Here is a 23,622-nt window from a genome sequence, read left to right on the forward strand (position 1 = left end):
CATCAAGTTAAAACCTTAATTAAGCTAATGGGACCACAAAATAGATTTTAATTAATTCTTTTAATTAAAATCTCTAGATTTTCAAACTTAACCAAATGCTCTCAATTTAACATATCTTAGAGAACATGCCAAGAACTAATGTAATATCACATTACAAGCTTATTTCATGCAAGTTACACCTATGTAAATCAAACTTTCACTAATATTAAATATAAAATAAAGGTTGCAATTCTCATGCAATTAATCCCAATTTAATATATGTGAACAACCACACCAAAGCTTAATTTTCTAGCATGCCACAATACAATCCCAAGTTGTATATCACTATGAGGATTAAATCTTAGAAATGGAATTTAATTAAATGAAAGGTTACAAAACCTCACCGAATATTCTAAATCAAATATATGTGAAGCTATATGGCATGTAGATCAAGAATATCAAGTCGGAATTCAAATGGAGTTAATAGTGCACTCGGGGCAAATTAATTAATCAAATTAATTAATAATTACTTATTTTCAAAACACCTCTAATTACTTTCAAATTCAACTATGTTGAAGAGCATGCTAAGGCCTAATATAATATGCTAACACATATTAATGTCAAGCTAGTTAAGGCTATGTGAATTAATCTTTCACCTAAGATAAATGTTAAATAAAATCTTTAATACTTATTCAAATGTTCCAATTTTAATACACGACAATGAGCATATCAAGGGGCAATATAAAATCATGCTACATGCTTAAACCAAGTCATGAGCAACCGGAAAAATTAGATCCCGTACAGGAAAAATAAATAATAAAATCTCTAGATTTTATATTTAATCATGCAAACAAGTAGTATAGCATCACAAGCATGCTATATAACAAGAATTTAAACCTAAAACATCTCCTACCTCAATTTGAGATGAAAATCTCAAATGCCATCAAAATTGAACGGCTCCGAATCCGACGAAACTACAAGGTTTTGTCGGGGACAACGCCGTGAACATAACCCCCATGAAAGCCCCATCAACATCATAACTTGACCTCAAAACCAAACTCAAGAAATGGTCAAAACTGAATTCTAATAAGGGGGAAAGGTAGAGCACGGCGAGGGGAACAACAAACGTTAAGGCCGAAGACTTTCCATCAAGGAAAAGTGAACCAAAAGAGGAGAGAGAAGATGGCAGCACCCCTTGGGCTGCCATGGGAGCTCCAGGTCGTGCATGAAGAGGGGAGAAGATGAAAAATGAAATATCTCACCCCCCTTTTATAGAAATCTGAAAAAGTGCTCTGAACGGGCCCCATCCGGTCCGAAAAAGTAAAATTTGAGCAGACGTGCTCAAATGGCAAAATTTTGTGAACGAAAAAGATTCAAAATGATAAAATATGAACAATGGAAGAAATGGCATCAAAAACTGAGTCCCGAACAGAAAGTTATGCCCAAAACAAGTTTGGCGAAAACTGGGGCCAGAAACCCTGAAACTGGAAAACACCGACCAGGAGGAAATTCCAAGAGTACACAACTCAATGAAATGTGAAAATGAATCCCGTACGAGGATCCAGCTCAAAACAAGATATTTTGCAATAACTTTCATTAATTGCACAATGGCCCCTCCAAAAAGTGAAAACTGCACTTATGGCCCAAAATGAAAATATCTTCCAAAAATATTTTCTTAAAAACCCCTGAAATAAAATATCTTCAAAAGATATTTATGAAAAACACCCCAAGAAAAGAGAATAATTTCAAAGAACTTTGCATCCATGCCCCTATGGACACCGGGAGCAACCAGAGTACTTTCTTGCAAAAGTAAAGATACCTATTTCGTGGAAACCACTCAAGATGAAGGCACGTGAAGTCAAAAACCAACTCCGAGCATGAGAAGTGAGGTTGTGACAAAAACTGACAAAAGGAGGTAAGACAGAATAGGGAAAAGGACGAAATAGCGCATAGTGTAAAAAAACGAAAAATGTGAAAATGACTCGGTCCTCAAAGGAAGTTGTCAATCCATGGAAAAGAGTCTCAGGAACCAATTTTGAGCACTCGAGATGACACTAAGCGACACAAAACAGAGCTCAGAAAAGAAAATTAAACAAAAAAAATTCATTCGTAAAATTTCAGGAAAAAGGAAAGGAAGGCAAATGACTGGGTCATTATAGTCGATTAGAAAACGTGATTTTAGGGAGAATTTCTTCTTCGTGTTTTTCCAGAAAACATCGTCTTGTTATCGGAAATCCCTTGTGAAGTTTCATCTTCCAGTTTTCATTTTAGTAGCTTTTTAGCTCTTTTAACCAGATTTCTTGGGAGGGCATTTTGGCCATTTTACATTGAGTTTTTTTTTTTTTAATTCTCATGCTAGTCACAGAGAAAAATCAATTTTGAAGGGGGTTTCTTCTTTATGTTTCTGCAAAAAAATTCATCTAGGCCTCCAAATTCAGCCTCTGTTCCGGATTTTTTTGAAAAAAAAAACCATACAGCAGCTTTATGGGCTGCTGCTAGCCATGTGTGCACCTAGCGCACGCGCGCCGTGCATGGGCGCGTGCATGGGTGTGCGCATGGGGCTGTCATGGCCCCTCGCCGGGCCACCGTGACGTCAATTCTTCTTTTGGGCTTTTCTCCTTCGTCCGGACTCCGATTCAAGTGAATTTTTTTTTTAACTTAACTAATTTTTCGCTGTCTTTCCAACAATGTGCTCGGTTGTACCCAGTTCTTCCTGGATAATTACTAGTTTACCCTTTTTGCCTTAAGTGCTCCTTTTTCTTCGTCATACAGTTTCTCCTTCGTCCGGACTCCGAATCATGCGATTCTTAAGTCCATCTTGATTAGTTTTTCGTTGTCCTTCCAGAGGTGTGCTCGGTGGCACCCAAATCTACGGTTTTCAAAAATAACTATTTTGCCCCTAGGGTTTCAATCTTTTGCTTCCGCATCATTTCTTGTTGAGTTCGACGACCTCATGGAAGGTCACTTTGACTTCTTAGAGTCTTATTTTCTGTTTTTGCTTCTGCATTCGGATCTATTATCGGATCATCCTTTCGGTTCATCACTGACGCACTGGCCTAAAAACCAGGGTCGTCACACTTTTTGCCCAGGCTCAAAGGACTTTTTCACAATATGTTTATCATGAAATGTTTTAGTCCTTGCCTTATAAATATTTGAACTATTATAGGCATCATTTCTTAATTTCTCTAGCTCATTAAGTTAGAGCAAATGGTCCTTTCCAGCCTTATCAAGATTAAAGTTGAGCCTTTTTATTACCCAAAGTGCTTTGTGTTCTAACTCAACCAGAAGATGACAAGACTTCCCATAAACAAGTCTATATGGAGACAGGCCTATTGGAGTCTTGTAAGCGGTCCGATAAGCCCACAAAACATCATTCAATTTCCTTGACCAATCTATTGGATTAACAGTTTTCTAAAAAATATACTTGATTTCCCTATTTAATACCTCGACTTGCCCACTTGTTTGGGGATAGTAGGGAGTGGCCACTTTATGTGTGATAGAGTATTTCAAAAAAAGTTACTTCAAGAATTGATTGTAAAAATGTTTTCCTCCATCACTTATCATGGCCCTTGGCATACCAAAACGAGCAAAAATGTTTGATTTGACAAATGCAATTACCGTAGAGTGGTCATTCGTTTTGGTAGCACAAGCCTCGACGCACTTTAACACATAATCAATGGCAATGAGAATGTATTGAAAGCCTTAAGACATTGGGAATGGTCCCATAAAATCTATGCCCCATACATCGAAGATTTTAACCACGAAGACTGAAGTTAAGGGTATCATGCCTCTCTTTGACATTAATCTTAAGTTTTGGCACCGAACACACACCTTGCAAAATGATTCATGAAAGAGTTTTTCATCCAGAAATGATTCATGAATTTCAAGATTTGGAGAAGATTCAACCATTAATCTAGACAGATGATCGGCAACGACATTGTCAGAGCCCTTTTTGCCCTTGATTTCAAAGATAAATTGTTGAAGAAGTAGGATCCATCTTATCAAGCGAGGTTTGGTTTCCTTTTTCATTAAAAGATGCCTAAGAGCGGCATGATCAGAAAACACAATTACCATGGAATCTTCAAAGAGATATGACCAAAATTTATCAAGGGCATATACTACGGAAAGTAATTCTTTCTCAGTGGTAGAGTAGTTCAATTGGGCACCCGAGAATGTCTTACTTGCATAGTATATAGCATATGGTAGTTTACCTACCCTTTGCCCCAAAACATCACCCATTGCGAAGTCGGAAGTATCGCACATAATCTCAAATGGTAAGGACCAATTTAGAGGTTACATGATGGGAACAGATGATAGAAGAGTGCAAAGTTGATGAAAAGCATTTAGGCATGCTTCATTAAAGACAAATAGAGTCTCCTTGGCAAGAAGGTTGCACAAGGGTCCAGCAATTTTGCTAAAGTCTTTGATGAACCGGCGATAAAAATCGGTATGTCCTAGAAAGGAGAGAATTTCTCTCACCGTAGTAGGTGAAGACAATTATGAAATTAGTTCAACTTTTGCTCTATCTGCTTCTATTCCTCTTTTGGAAATGACATGTCTAAGCATGATTCCTTCTTGAACCATGAAATGATTCTTTTCTCAACTTAAGACGAGATTAGTCTCATAAAATCTTTGAAGCACTTTTATAAAATTTTGGAGACACGAATTAAATGAGGACCCAAAAATTAAGAAGTCATCTATAAAGACTTCTAAATACTTCTCCGCCATGTCCAAAAAAATTGACATCATACACCTTTGGAAAGTGGCAGGAACATTGCATAATCTAAAAGACATCCGTCGAAAAGTAAATAAACTGAAAGGACAAGTGAAAGTGGTCTTTTCTTGATCTAAGGATCTAGGGCCACTTGATTGTACCCTAAGTAACCATCTAGGAAGCAATAGTATTGTTGCCCGGCCAATCTTTCCAAGATTTGATCAATGAAAGGCAATGCAAAATGGTCCTTCCTAGGAACGGAATTCAGCTTTCGGTAATCTATGCAAACACGCCATGAAGTGGTGGTGCATTTCGAGATAAGATCACCCTTACCATTTTCAACAACTGTGATTCCCGACCTTTTGGAAACCACTTGAGTTGGACTAACCCACTTAGAATCAGAGATAGGATAAATGATTCCCGTTTCTAGAAGTTTCACAACCTCCTTCGTGACAACTTCCTTCATATTTGGGTTCAATCTCCTTTGAGCATCCCTAAATAAACTTTCATCCTCTTCCATGTGTATGCGATGCATACAAATAAAAGGGTCAATGCCTTTTAGGTTAGCCACACTCCTTCCAATGGCTTCTTTGTTAGCTTTAAGCACTTCCAAAAGATCATTCTCTTGGTCATTTTAAAGATTTGAAGCAATGATAACCGGACCTTTGTGCCTAAGAATGAGTATTTGAGATTGGATGGAAGAGGCTTAAGCTCAAGAATAGGAGGAGAGATGAGAGAAAGAACTGGTGGAGTACTAGAGAATGAAGGAAGAGGTTCTTTCTTGCTTTTCCAAGGTAGTAAATCCAAAGTGGCCACAGAGTCCATCAAAGCATTCACCTCACTTATGGATCCTTCTATGTCAAAACCACAACTTTCAAACATTTCGCAAAGGCATGCCTCAAGAGGGTCCTTAGATAGAATAGAGGGAAGAGTCTTCTCTATGGTTTCATCCAAAATATCCACTAGGAAACACTCGTCTTCATCTGTGGGATGTTGACTCGCATTGAAAAATTAAGCTTAACAATCATGTTGCCAAAAGAGATGTCCATAATGCTGGATCTATAATTAATGGTGGCATTAGCAGTGGCAAGAAATGGTCTTCCAAGGATGACTGGAATATGATTGGCAAGATTAGGGACTGGCTCAATATTAAGTACCACAAAATCAACCGGGAAATAAAATTTATCAACCTTAATTAAGATGTCCTCAACAATTCCCCTCAATTTTTTAATTGATCTATCGGCTAGTTGGATGACTACCAATGTTTGCTTTAAGTCCCCTAATCCTAATTGCAACTAAACAGAGTATGGAATGAGATTAATACTTGCACCTAAATTAAAGAGAGCTCTACAAATGTGACGGCCTTGGTTTTTAGGCCAATGCATCCTAAGATAAACCTAACGTAAATCCAATGATGAATCCATAATGCGAAAGCAAAAGGTGTAACAACGGTATCTAGGAATACTACACATTTATAAAAGACCAATGTGATCCTCAATGAGGTCACGAAACCTAATGAAAATGAATGCAGAAACGACGTCTCAAAAACGAACAAGAATAAACCTAGGGGCAAAATGGTCATCTCTAAAAATATAGATTCATATACTACTGAGCACACTGCTGGAGAGATAAAAAAAAAAAAAAAACCAATCAAGAAGGACTCAAGAATCGCATGATTCGGAATACGAACAAAGGAGAAATGGCAAAACAACGAAAAACAGACATACAAAGCAAAATGGGTAAACTGGTAATTATCTAAGAAGATTTAAGTGCAACTGAGCACAGCATTGGAAAGACAGCAAAAAAATAGTCAAGTTAAAAAAAAAATTAACTCGATTTGGAGTCCAGATGGAGAGAAAGGTTAAAAACAAGAAGAGGGTCACGACAGCTACTATGACGACCCTAGTTTTTCAACCCTGTGTGTCCTGTGATGAACTAAAAGAATGACCCGATAATGGATCCGAAATGCGGAAGCGATAAAAAACTAAATGGCCACTAGAGATGTACGTCATTCCTAAGGCATCAAAATGACTCTCCATGGCATGATCAAATTGCATTATATGTTATTGTGTGATGATGTGAACATACACGCAAATGTAAAATGGTATTTTAAACATGCTACAATGGCCCATGGCCTTATTACAACTCATTTACAACATTTGACATGTCAAACCTCCAAGTTAGAAAAATTATATTTCAATGGCAAACTCAAACATGCAAACACTTACATGTGTACAAGAATACATTTAAATGGACTTTAAATCTACAAATCACCCAAGGAAAGTGAAATCTTCCAGATCTTGAATCTTGTACCTGAAATATACCCCAGTAACTTTGGGGTGAGCAACATAAGGCTACTCGTAGGAAATGAGCATGCATCGACCTAGCATTTTACAAAATTTTCACCTTATGGTGAAACATGTCAAAGGGGCTCATGCCACCTAACGTCTACATCAAAGTGAGACTCAGGGATCATCCTAAGCTACTCATGCAGTTGAAATGAACTACGGCATACAAGCACACATGCTCAAGTACACTAATCCGTATTAAAACATGATACACAACATACAAGCATACATGTTCAAGTACCTTAAATCATGTTAAACAAGATAAGAAATATCTAACATACATACGCAAGTATTCGACATGTGTAGAGTACTTATAAATCAAGTATACAAGCACAAGTATACTAAACTAAACTAAATACACATAAGATAAGTATACATGGCAAACGCATACTAAATGGAATTTAAACTCATGGAGCAAGTATACAAGTTCAAGTATACTAAACAATGCTAAAACATGTTATACGACATATAAGAATACATTTTCAAGTACACTAAACCATATTAAGACAAGTCATGCAATGTCTAAGCATACCTACACAATTATACATTTTAATATGGAAAACTCATGAATCAAGTATACAGGCACAAGTATACTAAGCTAAATGAATTACGCACAAGAAAAGCATACACGACACAAGTATAAAAAATGAAATCCGATTATACAAATCAAACATACAGTGCGTAAGTATACAAAATAAGGTTTAGATACACAACCAAAGATACAAGTTCAAGTATGCTAAATGAGATCTAAATACACAAAACAAGTATACAGTTTCAAGTATACTAAATAAGATCTAAATACCCAAAGCAAGTATTAATTCTCAAGCTACAAGTAATCCATGATTAACAATTTGAAATTAAATGCGAAATCAAATAGTGAAAAGACTAGGACATGCGGTCGCTAGACCAAGCAAGTATTTTCAGGTAATTACGACCCACAAGGTACCACCTAGTGCGCACATGCATAAGTTATTTCGTGCAATTACGACCCACAAGGTACTACCTAGTACGCATTTATGACTTAGAAGACTCTGTCTCCGTACTAGAGCCAAACCCTAGCCATCACGTGAAATATGTCCTTATAAGCTTCCCAAAATCAAAAAGTTCAAAACTTATACCAAAATCAATAAGTTAGACCAAACTTATATCAAAATCAATAATGTACAAAACCATCTTCCATGCACAAATAAGGTTGAATCCACACAAACCATGTCCTAAGATTCAAGTCTAAATAACATATGACATGTCAAGTCTTTAATATGCAATTATACATAAGGCAAGAATATTTTACAACAATTGAATCACATTACCATCCTAAGCCACAAGTACTAAATAAGCTTCAATTTAGTAATAAACTTTCAAGGTAAACAATTGTAATATTCTAATAAGCTATATACCTACACAAGATATATTTAAACAAGCTTTACAAGTCAATGATATTTTATATCATGCTGAGTCCAATTACCATTTTAAGAGGCCCCAACTACTAATTCTACATCCAGTTAGTAATATGCTCACAAGGTAATCAATTTCACTACATTAAAAGGGATTTTCAACCTAACATGAAAAGTTTCTAGATTTCATATTAATCCCAAATAAACTCAAATTAATATATGTTAAAGGACATAGCATAGTCTTCACATATATTATACCAAAATCAATTTAAGTGACTACAACACCTAAAAATAAAATTAATTAAGCTAATTAATTAATTTCTTCTAGATTTTCAAACATATCTAAATGTCCTCAATTTAATATATGTTAAAGAACTCACCAAGGCCTACTTTAATATCACATTACAAGTTGATTTCATGCTTAATATAACTACGTGAATTAAACTTTCACAAAAGATAAATATTAAATAAGATTTGCAATTCTTATTCAAATAATCCCAATTTAATATATATCAACCACCATACCAAGGCCTAAATTTCTAGCATGTCATAATTTAATTCTAAGTTGCCTAGCATCATGAGAATTAAATCTTTAACAAAGAAAATAATTAAATTAAATTCTATAACTTGAACAAGGCATGCTCATAAGTTTTATACGCTCATATAACAATCAATACAACATTAATATAACCCTAAAATATCCCCTACCTCAAAAATGCATTCCCGGTCGGAAAGTCAACGCCGGTCAACGCCGGTCAACACCGGTAAACTCCGGTCAACGGTGGCGGAATGGAAAACTGTTCGGTGGGAACGTGGCCGACGTCTAGGATATCATTCTACCTCAAAGGACCCACCCCGGAATCCAGCTACAAATTGTTCAAAACCCCCATTGAAATTCCTAGATTCAAACTTTCAAAAATTCATAAAATATTCTACGTACCTCCAAAAATTAAGCCCTTTAAGTATGATGTAGAGAGTGATGAGTGGAACGTTTTCTACCAAGGAACCAAGCCCGAAAGACTAGCCAATCGGCCGAAAAATGGAAGGGAAGCTTGAAGGCAAGAAAAAAAGAAAAAAAAATATTTTTGGGAGAGAGAGAGAACCCACGGCTGGGAGAGGAGCAAGTCTGGAAAAAAATCAAAATTTTTCTATTTTTGGTCCTATTTATAATTCCCAACTTTCAGTAATCGCGAACTTGCCCCAAAACTTTACAAAATTACAAAAAGGCCCCAAAATGCCTTGAATAGTGAAAATTTCAGAAACATGCTCAAACGGAAAAACTCTATGAACAAAAAAGATTCAAAATGAGAAAATATGAACAACAGATGAAACGGCGTCAAAAACTGAGTCCCGAGCAGAAAGTTATGCCCCGAACAAGTTCGGCGACAACCGGGGTCAGAAACTCTGAAACTGGAGAAAAACGATCAGAATGGAATTCTATCAGTACACGACTCAACGAAAAGTGAAAATGAATCCCATATGAGGATCCAGGCTCAAAACGAGGCATTTTTGTAATAACTTTCATTAATTGCATAATGGCCCCTCAAAAAAGTGAAAACTGCACTAATGACCCAAAATGAAAATATCTTCCAAAAATATTTTCTTAAAAACCCCTGAAAAAAAATATCTTCAAAAAATATTTACGAAAAACACCCCAAGTGAAGAAAATAATTCCAAAGAACTTTGCATCCATGCCCCTATGGACACCGGGAGTAACTAGAGTACTTTTCTTGCAAAAGTAAAGATACGTATTTCGTGGAAACCGCTTAGAATGAAGATACGTTAAGTCAAAAACCAACTCCGAACACAAAGAGTGAGGTTACGCCAACCAAGTGACAAACAGGGAAAAGACAAAATAGGGAAAAGGACGAAAAGTGAATAGTGTCGAAAAAAGAAAAATGTGGAAATGACTCGGTCCTCAAAGGAAGTTGTCAATCCAAAGAAAAGAGTCTCAGAAACCATTTCCTATCACTCGAGATGACACTAAGGGACGAGAAACTGAACTCAAAAAAGAAATTTGAACGAAAAAAATTCATCCATAAAATTTTGAGGAAAAAGGAAAGGAGGAAATGACTAGGTCATTATAGCTACAGTGTTGCCGACCCACTGCTGCTGCAACTGAGAGTAAAAATGGGCATCTACACGGACTTTTTTTGAAAAACTCAAAGAAGAAACCCCCTCCAAAATCGATTTTTCTACCCAGATACATGGACAAAAAAAAAAAAAAAAATGCATTGCAAAATGCCCAGAATGCCCCAAGAAAATCAGGTTAAGAGGGTGAAAATCAATCCTAGCTACTGCCCAAGAAAAGGAAATGGGGCTTTGGGAGGTTTTTAAATTGCCTAAATTAAAATTGCAATCTTAAAATACACCCACAAGACCCTCGGAAGTTTCGGATCACTCATCACACTTTTCAAATATAAGTTGATGAATAGTACCAAGTACACTTGTATTAGAAATCAACAAAAACCTAGCAGCAAGGATTTTTCGGAAAAAAATGGGTTTATGAGGGCCAAGATGATGTTTTCTGGAAAACCACAAAGAAGAAACCCCCTCTGAAATCAAGTTTTCTACCCAAAAATAGGGACAAAAATGAAAAAAACACATTTTGAAATACCCGAAATACCCTGGAACAGAATAGGGTAAAAACTCAAAAAAATGTAACCTTAATTTTTTGTTTCATTAAGAAGGGTATTGTGTGCCAAAGTGAACATGCAAACATACGTAATATTATAAACTAGATGTACTACAATGGCCTATGGCCTCATGGCATGTTGTATGTAAAATATGACCCTCAAATGCATGAAATCTCCTCACTTCCAAAAGCAACAATGAAGTTAAAAATTTGCATACATATCACATAAGTGCTTTTGGCCCTTGGCCTCATTACATACAAGTCAAATACATTGCATAGAGTGTACTTATGTACACATTACATAAATGGAATCAAATTTACATATTTTGACAAATAAGGCTACAAGTGGCATTTCAAGCCAACCTTTATAAAAATTAAAATCTTCATGTCTATAATCATCCAAGCAATGATGGACATCATGAACCAAGTCTTCGTACCTGAACAAAACCCCCAGTAACTTCGGGGTGAGTAAACAAGTTTACTCGTAGGGAATGAGCATGCATCGACTCGATTTCTTTATAGATTTTTACATTAACTTGAACAATACAAAAGGGTCATGCCACCTAACGTCTATGTCGAAGTGAGACTCAAGAAGCATCTTAAGCTACCTTAGAGTATTTCTAGCATAAATCACATCCTTCATGCAATTCCAAACAACATAAGAACATGCTATTCAAAGCAACAACATACAGATTCTTAAAGCCATCAACTTGAAATCTAAAACGAATCAACTAAGATGGTTCATGCCACCTAGCATCTATATTCCAAATGAGTCTAAGGAATCGTCCTAGGCTACATTAGAACAACAAAACGCAAATCACAATACCGATGCAATTTAACCAATATTAGAACTTCCAATACAACGCATAAAGCATGAATTCTCAAAGTTAACATCTTGTAACTTAAAATAGGAAATCATATAAGGAACAACAAGTTACAACATCATCGAGTTATCAACTTGAAATGAATTGCGAAATCAACAAGGTGGATACTTGGACATCACGCCGGATTAGACCGACACTAAAGTTACTTTAGGGTTACTAGGCCACGGGTAACCGCCCTATGTGCGCACTAGACTACAAGAGGACATTCCCCCGTACTAGAACCCTGTCCTAGCCGTAGTTAAACAATGACATCCCCAAGTTTCCCAAATCAACAAGTTGTGCAACAATGTTTATATCAACATGTATATACAAAAAAATCAACTATCTACCATGCACAACCAAATTTGGAAACACATACAACACATGCTCTAAGTCTATAACTACTATGGCATGAAAGATGTCAAATGCAAGGTGTGTAACTCATTACACAACGCAACAATATATCCCATAAAAAAAACATGCACCCATCAATATAAATATAACAACAATGTTATCATATGCTTAAAACATAACCAAGTAAATATACAACAAGTCCAAGTCCATGATTTAAATATAGAAACAATTTCTAAAACACACTTAGATCCATGGAGCTATTAGATAGAATTTAATAAAACAAAAAATAATTAAATTCTCTAGATTTCAAATCAATTTCAAATAACCTCAAATTAATATATGTTGAACAACATAGCATGCTCATTACATAAATCAAATTAAAAGAGCAAAATGAGCAAGACATCATCATATAGAATTTAAATAATTTAAATTAATTAAATCTCTAATTTTCAAAAGTTGTTCAAATGATCCAAATTAATGTATATCAAGCACTAAGTCAAGGTCGTAGCATATATCAACTCTAAAATGGAATACAAGCAGAATACAATTTACTAGAATTTAAATCAAATTAAATCCATTTAATCTCTAGATTTGAAAACTCATTTAAATCATCCCAATTTAATATATATCAAACATCAAGTCATGGCCATGCCATACACCAAGTCTAAAATGAGTTATATACAAGCTATGATACATCATTAATTTCTTAAATTTACAAAAGACATGCATACAACTTATATCTCATACAAAAGCAAGTAAAGCCACTTAGAAAAATAAATTATAACACCCCCTACCTCACAAGAGGATTGTTCCTCTTGAATCCAAGGCTAGCAAGCACAAAATGGTAAACCTTTCTAGGGTTATGAAGAGGAAGATGAGGGGAACAAAAAGTATTCCCAAGGTCAAGCTTGGAAATCAATGGAAGGCCCTCAAAATAAAGGTCAAAGCTTAAGGCTTCAAGTTCTATCAATGGAGGCTAGGGTTTTCTTTACAAGAGAGGGAGGAGATAGAAATTAAGTGTGATAAAATGTGAGTAGAGGAAATAGAAATCCTCCACTCACTATGTGGTCTTACACCAAGGTCAACACACACAAGTCTTGGTCAATTGCACAAAAACCCCTCTTTAAAACCTTAATCCCAAAGTGGCCCAAAATTAATTGCAAGACTTAATTTGGAGTATACACTTGTCACTCATCCAAGCATCTATTGTAGGCTTAATCCTAAGCCTGCACTTATCAACCATCCAAGCCAACAAGTGCACCTATCCTAGGTTAACAAGTGGTTCAATCTCCACCCTCCATATGTCAGGATCCAAGGCATCAAAGTGTCCCCACACAAATGTCAACAAGTGGACCAATGAGAGTGTGACACTTGTCACACTTTTTGAAAATTACAAAAAGGTCCTTTTCCAAAATACCTCCTAAATTAAATTACAAAATGGTCCCTAAGACGAAAAATAATTACTTTATTTAATTACACTAAAACCCTACAAGTTAAGAATATTACAAAAAAGTTATGCATCCATACCCTTTACAAGAATATTAAACATTTAGCATGCTTTTCTACAAAAGTGAGAATATAGATATCATGGAAACAAAATACTATAGGTGCATACAAAGCCGGAATCAAATCTGAGCACAAAAAGTGAGGTTATGCAAAGAAAAATAATAAACGGAAAAAAGACAAAATATGAATAGTGTCATAAAAGTGAAAATGTGAAAATGACTCGGTCCTCAAAGGAAGTTGTCAATCTCAAGAAAAGAGTCTCAGAAACCATTTCTAAGCACTCGATATGACACAAAGTGATGGGAAACCAAAAATAGAAGAGAAAAGACAACGGAAAAAAATTTTATCCGTAAAATTTGAGCGAAAAGAAAAGGAATGAAAATGACCGGGCCATCACAACCTTCCCACCTTAAAAGGATTTCGTCCCCGAAATCCAGTCCCAACGAAACAAAAAGCAAAACTAGGATAACTACGAAGTACATCTTTGAGTATCCCACACAATATGCTACGAAAGCAATCCCAAAACTGGAAGACAATGTACAAACCAATGTCATTCGCACCCACGTGCTCACGATAGGAAAACCTCTCAAAAGAAAAGTGACCTCATGGCCACATAACAAGTCAAAGTCACACACAGAACCTAAGGTCAGACAAAGGAATGGAAGACAACAACCGTAAGTATTCCTCCAGGTAAACCATCATACCGATCCAAAAATAACCACCAAAAGAACTCCAAGATAACCACGTATCACATCAGGGTACCGAACAAGGACGATGTGGCAGTACAAATAGTGACTAGAACCCGTCCACGATGTACTCAAATGTGTGGTAGCAATAACAATGCCTAGTGCCCGCCCACACTTACTCGTCAGTAAGGTAGCATCGTCGGCAACTAGCACTCGCCCACAACACACAACTTTGTACAGTAGCATGACAATATAAGGCCCTAGTTCATAACCTGCCCCCCACTAGGTCTACCCATATAACCTCTCGATACAAATGACATCAATGTCGTGAATCATCATTACCAAAAGCACTACAGAAACCAGGCATCTTGTGAGAGTTGGGGTAGAAAATCCCAAAACTCTGATAACAATGTCATAAGCACCGCTATGCTTAAGGCCTTAAATCCTCAATACAACCAAACCAATAACTCCAACGCCTCAAAACACTCCTATTAACAGCATCAATGAAGAATCCAAAGCCTAAAAAGCAAATCAAAACCTCTAGAAATCAAATGAACCTCACTACAAGACATTTCATCGAAAGTCATACATATTTCCCTAAAACAAATCAACTACAAGATCACATGGTAATTAAACATTAGATCCACATCCCTAACATGCATAACTAAATCCTCGAAATACAAGTCTACCACGTGGTCCACGTATCAAAATCCTAACAACTAAGGTCACAAAATGAATCTCTCGAAACTGTTCTTGGCATTGCCAAGTTAAATCAAAATTCTTCAATTTCAATCCACAACCAATCACTGGAACTACAATTTTCCCAAAACGATGCCTAGCCATAACTAGGACGAAAAAACTTTATAAACAAGCCAAATCTAACAGCAATTCCTAAAACCTTTCTTAAGAGTCAATCACATCCAAGTCTCCTAAACTGAAACAAGTCTCCAAAAGACATTCTCAAAAGAGCATCGAGCTCACCTCACGAATCAAATAAATCCTCAATGATATGGATACAAGTGCCCGAAAAAAGATCACACACCAATCCACTCACTCTGAGCACAACAACTCCGTTAACAACCACGGTAAGAACTCCCCAAGGGAAGACACGAAAGAAAGGGAACCACCAGTCCTAAGAAGGACAACACCACGACTCCACCTCTGAAATGACAAATAACAAGGTCAAAGACTTCGCCCCCTACATGGGAGTAAGTCGACCAAAATCAATCAAATCTTCACCAAGGACTCAAGACAACAATGGTGATCCTCATGGACCAACCAACCCCAAAACTGTGCACAAGGCGACGAAGAGAAGAGACCCACTCCTTGTGAAGTCCTAAACACAAACCAAGAAAAAAAGGAGAAACCCTATTCTCCCACAAGTGCCAACATGATGAACACTAAAATGGAGCATTCTTCCCACCTTAGGGAAGTAGACAGCTTAGGGTAAAACAAATATGAAAAGTCCTCTACAAGTAATCTCACAACAAAACCATTGTAGAAACCAGCATACAACTACGTACGATCAAGGGAAACAAAAAGGGAAAGCCAAACATGGAAGTCATGCATATGACAAGGAATACGACTACCAAATAAGTAAATCTACTCACATAGATAAAGTCAAGAGTACATGTAGCATGTCTCCACGTAAACACAAAAGCATGTCATTAAAGCATAGTAACAACATGACATCTCTAAGCATATATGTAAGGCATGCTAATGTCACACAATAAGAAGATAAATGTGGATAGACCTCCACCTACTCATGCATCGCAATAACATAAATCATACTACAAATGTGGTAGTAAACAAAACTGCAAAAGATAAAATAATACAATAATAAACCCTATGGACATTGTGTCCTAGAGTGTCTAGGTAAAAAGGATGACCGGTCCTAGCCATAAACTAACTCCAAAAACCAATGTGACAACAACCTATCTCAAAACAAACGTGAGCCCTCACCATAATGGTAAGACTCTAACAATCCGTCTTCGAACCTAAAGGTGACACTATGAGTGACACTAACAATGCAATGCTTTCACCAACTCAAAACATTGATCAATCGACTCGACCATAAAAGCGTCATCATGCAAGGAGAACTTAAAGAAAATGGTAACTATAGCCATACCATCAACAACCAATCAATCTCAAGAATCGTCCCTAAAACGACCATCAATCACTGACCAAAAGGACTATGCCTATCGGAACAAAAACCAACGCCGATTCCATCTGAACTGCACACGTTGCTAGCCAATACGGTAGCATGATAGTGCCATGCACGCGCCCACAAACGTACCCGCCCACAAAAATTGCAATCTCAGAGGAACCCTCCCAAATAAACTAGGAGCCTAAGAGGTCCATAACCTCATCATAGCCCAAAACTAACAAATCCAGCCCTACGGCTACGCTCAATGACTCAACTCACGAGAGCCTAAACAAAAGGTGTCTCTCCACCTACCTCAAAACTGATGCTAGATCAACAACGACCTAAACTACAATGAAACTGTGACTACAATCACCATCAATCTTAACTCGTGCCTTAATGACCAATCCCATGTCATGCCAAATATGCAAAACAGTTATGCATATACAAATCTAACCTAGCATACATCATATGTCATGCTCTTTATAATGGAATACAATCATACTAAACAAACGGTATACCACATGTAACACGTAAGCATATAAATATGTTATCAAATCAAAACATGTTATCATAAAACATATAAACACGTAAAACAAAGCAACAAAAATGTGATATGCACCCAAAACCATCGTCCAAGGTATTCAAACCTAGGAGCTCTGATACCATCTATGACGGCCCTGGTTTTTAGGCTAGTGCATCCTAAGATAAACCTAACGTAAATCCAATGATGAATCCATAATGCGGAAACAAAAGGTGTAACAATGGTCTCTAGGAATACTACACATTTATAAAACACCAATGTGATCCTCAATGAGGTTACGAAACCTAATGAAAACGAATGCGGAAACAACGTCTCAAAAATGAATAAGAATGAACCTAGGGGCAAAATGGTCATCTCTGAACATATAGATTCAGATACTACTAAGCACACCGCTGGAGAGACAATAAAAATAAAAAATAAAAAATAAAAAAAAACCAATCAAGATGGACTCAAGAATCGCATGATTCGGAATCCGGACAAAGGAGAAACGGCAAAACAACGAAAAACGGATATACAAAGCAAAAATGGTAAACTGGTAATTATCCAGGAAGATACAAATGCAACCGAGCACACTGTTGGAAATACAACAAAAAAATAGTCAATTTTAAAAAAAAATTCACTCGGTTTGGAGTCCCGACAAGGAAGAAAGGTCAAAAACAAGAAGAGGGTCACAACAGCTACAGTACTGCCGACCCACTACTGCTACAACTGAGAGTAAAAACGAGCATCTAAATGGACTTTTTTTGAAAAACTCAAAAAAAAACCCCCTTCAAAATTGATTTTTCTACCCAGATACATGGACAGAAACAACAACAAAAAAAAAAATGCGTTGCAAAATGCCCAGAATGCCCCCAAGAAAATCAGGTCAAGAGGGTGAAAATCAGTCGTAGCTACTGCCCAAGAAAAGGAAATGGGGCTTCAGGAGATTTTTAAATTGCCTAAATTGAAAATGCAATCTTAAAATACACCCACAAGACCCCTGGAAGTTTTGGATCAGTCATCACAGTTTTCAAAAATAAGTTGATGAATAGTACCAAGTACACTTGTATTAAAAATCAACAAAAACTTAGCAGCAAGGATTTTTCGGGAAAAAATGGGTTTTTGAGGGCCAAGATTATGTTTTCTGGAAAAACACAAAGAAGAAACCCCCTCCAAAATCGAGTGTGCCAAAGTGAACATGCAAGCATACGTAATATGATAAAGTAGACGTACTACAATGGCCTACGACCTCATGGCATGTTGTATGTAAAATATGACCCTCCAATATAAGACATCTCCGAACTTCCATAAGCAACAATGAAGTTAAAAATTTGCATACATATCACATAAGTGTCTTCGGCCCTTGGCCTCATTACATACGAGTCAAATACATTGCATAGAGTGTACTTATGTATACATTACATAAATGGAATCAAATATACATATTTTGACAAGTAAGGCTACAAGTGGCATTTCAAACCAACCTTTACAAAAATTAAAATCTTCAATTCTGCAATCATCCAAGCAATGATGAACATCACGAACCAAGTCTTCGCACCTGAACAAAACCCCCAGTAACTTCGGGATGAGTAAACAAGTTTACTCATAGGGAATGAGCATGCATCGACTTGATTTCTTTATAGATTTGTACATTAACTTGAACAATACAAAAAGGTCATGCCACCTAACGTCTATGTCGAAGTGAGACTCAGGGAGTATCTTAAGCTACCTTAGAGTATTTCTAGCATAAATCACATCCTTCATGCAATTCCAAACGACATAAGAACATGTTATTCAAAGCAACAAAATATAGATTCTCAAAGCCATCAACTTGAAATCTAAAATACGAATCAACTAAGATGGTTCATGCCACCTAGCATCTATGTTCCAAATGAGTCTAAGGAATCGTCTTAGGCTACATTAGAACAACAAAACACAAATCACAATACCGATGCAATTTAACCAACATTAAAACTTCCAATAAAACGCAAAAAGCACAAATTCTCAAAGTTAACATCGTGTAACTTAAAATAGGAAATCATATAAGGAACAACAAGTTACAACATCATCTAGTTATCGACTTGAAATGAATTGGGAAATCAACAAGGTGGATGCTTGGACATCACGCCAGATCAGACTGACACTAAAGCTACTTTAGGGTTACTAGCCTATAAGTAACTGCCTTATGTGCGCACTAGACTATAGGAGGACATTCCCTCGTACTAGAACCATGTCGTAGCGGTAGTCAAACAACGACATCCCCAAGTTTCCAAAATCAACAAGTTGTGCAACAATGTATATAGCAATATGTATATACAAGATCATCAACTATCTATCATGCACAACCAATTTGGAAATACATACAATACATACTCTAAGTCTACAACTACTATGGCATGAAAGATGTCAAATGCAAGGTGTGCAACTTATTACACAAGGCAACAATATATCCCATAAAGAAAACATGCACCTTTGAATATAAATATAACAACAATGTTATCCTATGCTTAAAATATAACCAAGTGAATATACAACAAGTCCAAGTCCATGATTTAAACATAGAAACAATTTTTAAAACACACTTAGATCCATGGAGCTATTAGATAGAATTTAATTAAACAAAAAATAATTAAATTCTCTAGATTTCAAATCAATTTCAAATAACCTCAAATTAATATATGTTAAACAATATAGCATGCTCATTACATAAATCAAATTAAAAGAGCAAAATAAGCAAGACATCATCATATAGAATTTAAATAATTTAAATTAATTAAATCTCTAATTTTCAAAATTTGTTCAAATGATCACAAATTAATATATATTAAGCACTAAGTCATGGTCATACCATATATCAAGTCTAAAATAGAATACAAGCAAAATATAATTTACTAGAATTTAAATCAAATTAAATCCATTTAATCGCTAGATTGGAAAACTTATTTAAATCATCCCAACATAATATATATCAAAGATCAAGTCATAGCCATGCCATATACCAAGTCTAAAATGAGGTATATGCAAGCTATGATACATCGTTAATTTCTTAAATTTACAAAAGACATGCATACAACTTATATCTCATACAAAAGCAAGTAAAGCCACTTAGAAAAATAAATTATGACACCCCCTACCTCACAAGAGGATTGTTCTTCTTGAATCCAAGCCTAGCAAGCACAAAATGGTAAACCCTTCTAGGGTTATGAAGAGGAAGATGAGGGGAACAAAAAGTATTCCCAAGGTCAAGCTTGGAAATCAATGGAAGGCCCTCAAAATCAAGGTCAAAACTTAAGGCTTCAAGTTCCATCCATGGAGGCTAGGGTTTTCTTTACAAGAGAGGGAGGAGATAAAAATTAAGTGTGATAGAATGTGAATGGAGGAAATAGAAATCCTCCACTCACTATGTGGTCTTACACCAAGGTCAACACACACAAGTCTTGGTCAATTGCACAAAAACCCCTCTTTAAAACCATAATCCCAAAGTGGCCCAAAATTAATTGCAAGACTTAATTTGGAGCATACACGTGTCACTCATCTAAGCATCCATTGTAGGCTTAATCCTAAGCCTACACTTGTCAACCATCCAAGCCAACAAGTGCACCTATCCTAGGTCAACAAGTGGTTCAATCTCCACCCTCCACATGTTATGATCCAAGGCATCAAAGTGTCCCCACACAAATGTCAACAAGTGGACCAATGAGAGTGTGACACTTGTCACACTTTCTGAAAATTACAAAAAGGTCCTTTTCCAAAATGGTCCCTAAGACGAAAAATAATTACTTTATGTAATTACACTAAAACCCTACAAGTTAAGAATATTACAAAAAAAGTTATGCATCCATACCCTTTACAAGAATAGTAAACACTTAGCATGCTTTTCTACTAAAGTGAGAATATAGATATCATGGAAACTAAATACTATGGGTGCATGCAAAGCCGAAATCAAATCCAAGCACAAAAAGTGAGGTTATGCAAAGAAAAATAATAAACGGGAAAAAGACGAAATGTTAATAGTGTCACGAAAGTGAAAATGTAAAAATGACTCGGTCCTCAAAGGAAGTTGTCAATCTCAAGAAAAGAGTCTCAGAAACCATTTCCGAGCACTCAATATGACACTAAGTGATGGGAAACCAAACACAGAAGAGAAAATACAACGGAAAAAAATTTATGAATAAAATTTGAGCAAAAAGAAAAGGAATGAAAATGACCGGGTCATTACAACAAACCTCTTGGTTTGCAGTAACACAAGAAATTGTCGGAGCACCCGAATCCTTGAACTAAGGAGTGTTAGACAGAATGATGGAACTCACTTGTTCCTTTAACAGCACTTTCTTAAGGTCCTTTCCCTTGCTCTCCCTCTTTTGAGTGCACAAGTCCTTCAAGAACTTCGCATATGGTGGAATTTGCCTAATTGCATCGAGAAGAGGAAGATTAATTTTCACTTGTTTAAACACTTCCATCATGTCATGAATTTTTCCTTCTTGTCTCCCAAATAATGAAGTCTCTCTCAAAGCTTGAGGAAATGGAGCTTTTGGCTCATAAGATTTCTCTAATTGGGGAGATGATGATGAAGATGATGGAATGTCCTTTTTGGATTCACTAACATCCAAAGAAGTAGGAATAGGATTTTTAATGGGGCAGATGCAACCACTTGGTTGTTTTAGTTTACTATCCTCCTTAGGTACTTCTACCTTATTGTCCACTTTCTTACTACTCCTCAAAGTAGTAATTGCTTGAACTTGCTCATTTCCACAAAATCCCGATGAAGGACTTGCTTGCGCCATAAATTGCCCCTTAGGATTAGTCTCAGTTTGACTAGGCAATTTACCTTTTCCTCTCACATTTAAAGAATTAGCTAATTACCTAATTTGTGCTTCAAGCTTTGCAATTGACTGAGAGTGAGAATGAAACAATTAATTATCTTGTCTTCAAAAGCGGGACTCTTAGGAGGTACTTTATTTGGATTAAAGTAAGATTGAGAATTTGATGCTTGAAGATGAGAGTAGGATTGAGAATTTGATGCTTAATGATAAGAGTAGGATTGAGAATTTGATGTTTGAGGATGAGAATATTGATTCACATTTTGAGGATAAAATGACGGACGATAACCTTGAGAATTCTGATTTTGGAGATATGAAGGAACATACTTTGCTTGGTAACCTTGAGTTTGAGGAGGGTTTGCACTATCTCCTTGATTTTTCCATGCAAAGTTTAGGTGATTCTTCCACCCCAGATTGTAAGTATTAGAATAAGGGTTGTTCCCTTAATGAATAAAAAAGGCATTTGCTTGTTTTTGAGACTCACTTGGGATGATTTGTCCAAGAGGACAATTTAAAGTATTGTGAGTGTAACTAGAACAAGTCATGCACATTTCATTGGAATGGTGAGGATAAGATTGAATTGCTGGACCTTGATTCAAAAGGAATTTATCAAACCTTTGAGTAAGATTTTTGACCTCGGCGGTAATTTCCATAGAAGTGTCTATTTGACATAGAGCTTCCTTTCCTCCCATATTTCCTAGGCGACCCCCCCTAGAAGATGAAGACCTATGCATTGAGTTTTCACTCATTTTTTCAAAGAGATGCCAAATTTTATCTTCATTTTTTTCTATACAGCTTCTGCCACAGGAAGCATCAACAATGCCTTTATTAGCATCGGATAAACTTGAAAAGAAATATTGAACTAATTGCCACTTAGGAATGTCATGATGTGGACACTTCCATAGCAAGTCATTCAAACGTTCCCATGCTTCATGAAGGTGTTCCCCTTCTTCTTGTTTAAATTCACGAATGGAAGTTCTCATGGCATTGATTCGACTCGCAAGATAGTACTTTTTAAGGAACTGTTGTTGTAATTATGCCCAAGAGGTGATTGTATTTAACCGCAAGTTGTTGAACCAATATTTAGCTTTATCCCGACGAGTGAAAGGGAAAAAATTTATTTTAAGGACTTCTTCCGGCACATCCATGATTTCCATGGTGGAACAGACTTCCAAGAACTCATCTAAATGTTTATAAGGCTCTTCATTGCTCAACCCATAGAAAAGGGGGAAAATGTTATTGGTGGAAGCCTTAATCTCATAATGATGAGTACGGAAATTTGGCAATTGAATGCAAGTGGATGCATTATATTGATTTGGAGTGTAACGATCCCTAAGGACCATTGGTGGATTGAGAGGATTAAAAGGAAGGTATGCCATTTGACCTTGTTGAGGGTATGCCATTTAAACATATTGCTATTGTTGCTCACCAATTGGGGGCACAACATTTGGCCTTGGCATCCTTAGATTAGGTTGTTGCACCATAGGATTAATTGGTTGTGGCATTCCCAAGGGTGGATGCACACCTTGAGCATCCACAATATGAACTTGTGGTGGGTGGTGCACACCATTATGATCCATATAACCAAGATTTTCAATGAGATCTTCAATTGGATCTATTAGGTCCTCTATTGAAGGTGATAGAAGATCAAAATTTA

At 36.4% G+C, this 23,622-nt stretch overlaps 1 non-coding gene across 1 annotated transcript; it reads left to right on the plus strand.

Annotated features, from left to right (window-relative positions):
* The first annotated feature begins 22,844 nt into the window (after positions 1-22,844).
* LOC132310637 (small nucleolar RNA R71) lies at positions 22,845-22,951 on the plus strand. The gene has a single exon (XR_009482659.1). It is a non-coding gene; the product is annotated as a small nucleolar RNA R71 (small nucleolar RNA).
* The last annotated feature ends 671 nt before the right edge of the window (positions 22,952-23,622 follow it).

The sequence above is a fragment of the Cornus florida genome, unplaced genomic scaffold, assembly GCF_030987335.1.
Source record: "Cornus florida cultivar Cherokee Brave unplaced genomic scaffold, ASM3098733v1 CherokeeBrave_3.0.0_Hap2_Chr05, whole genome shotgun sequence".
NCBI classification, from domain to species: Eukaryota; Viridiplantae; Streptophyta; class Magnoliopsida; order Cornales; family Cornaceae; genus Cornus; species Cornus florida.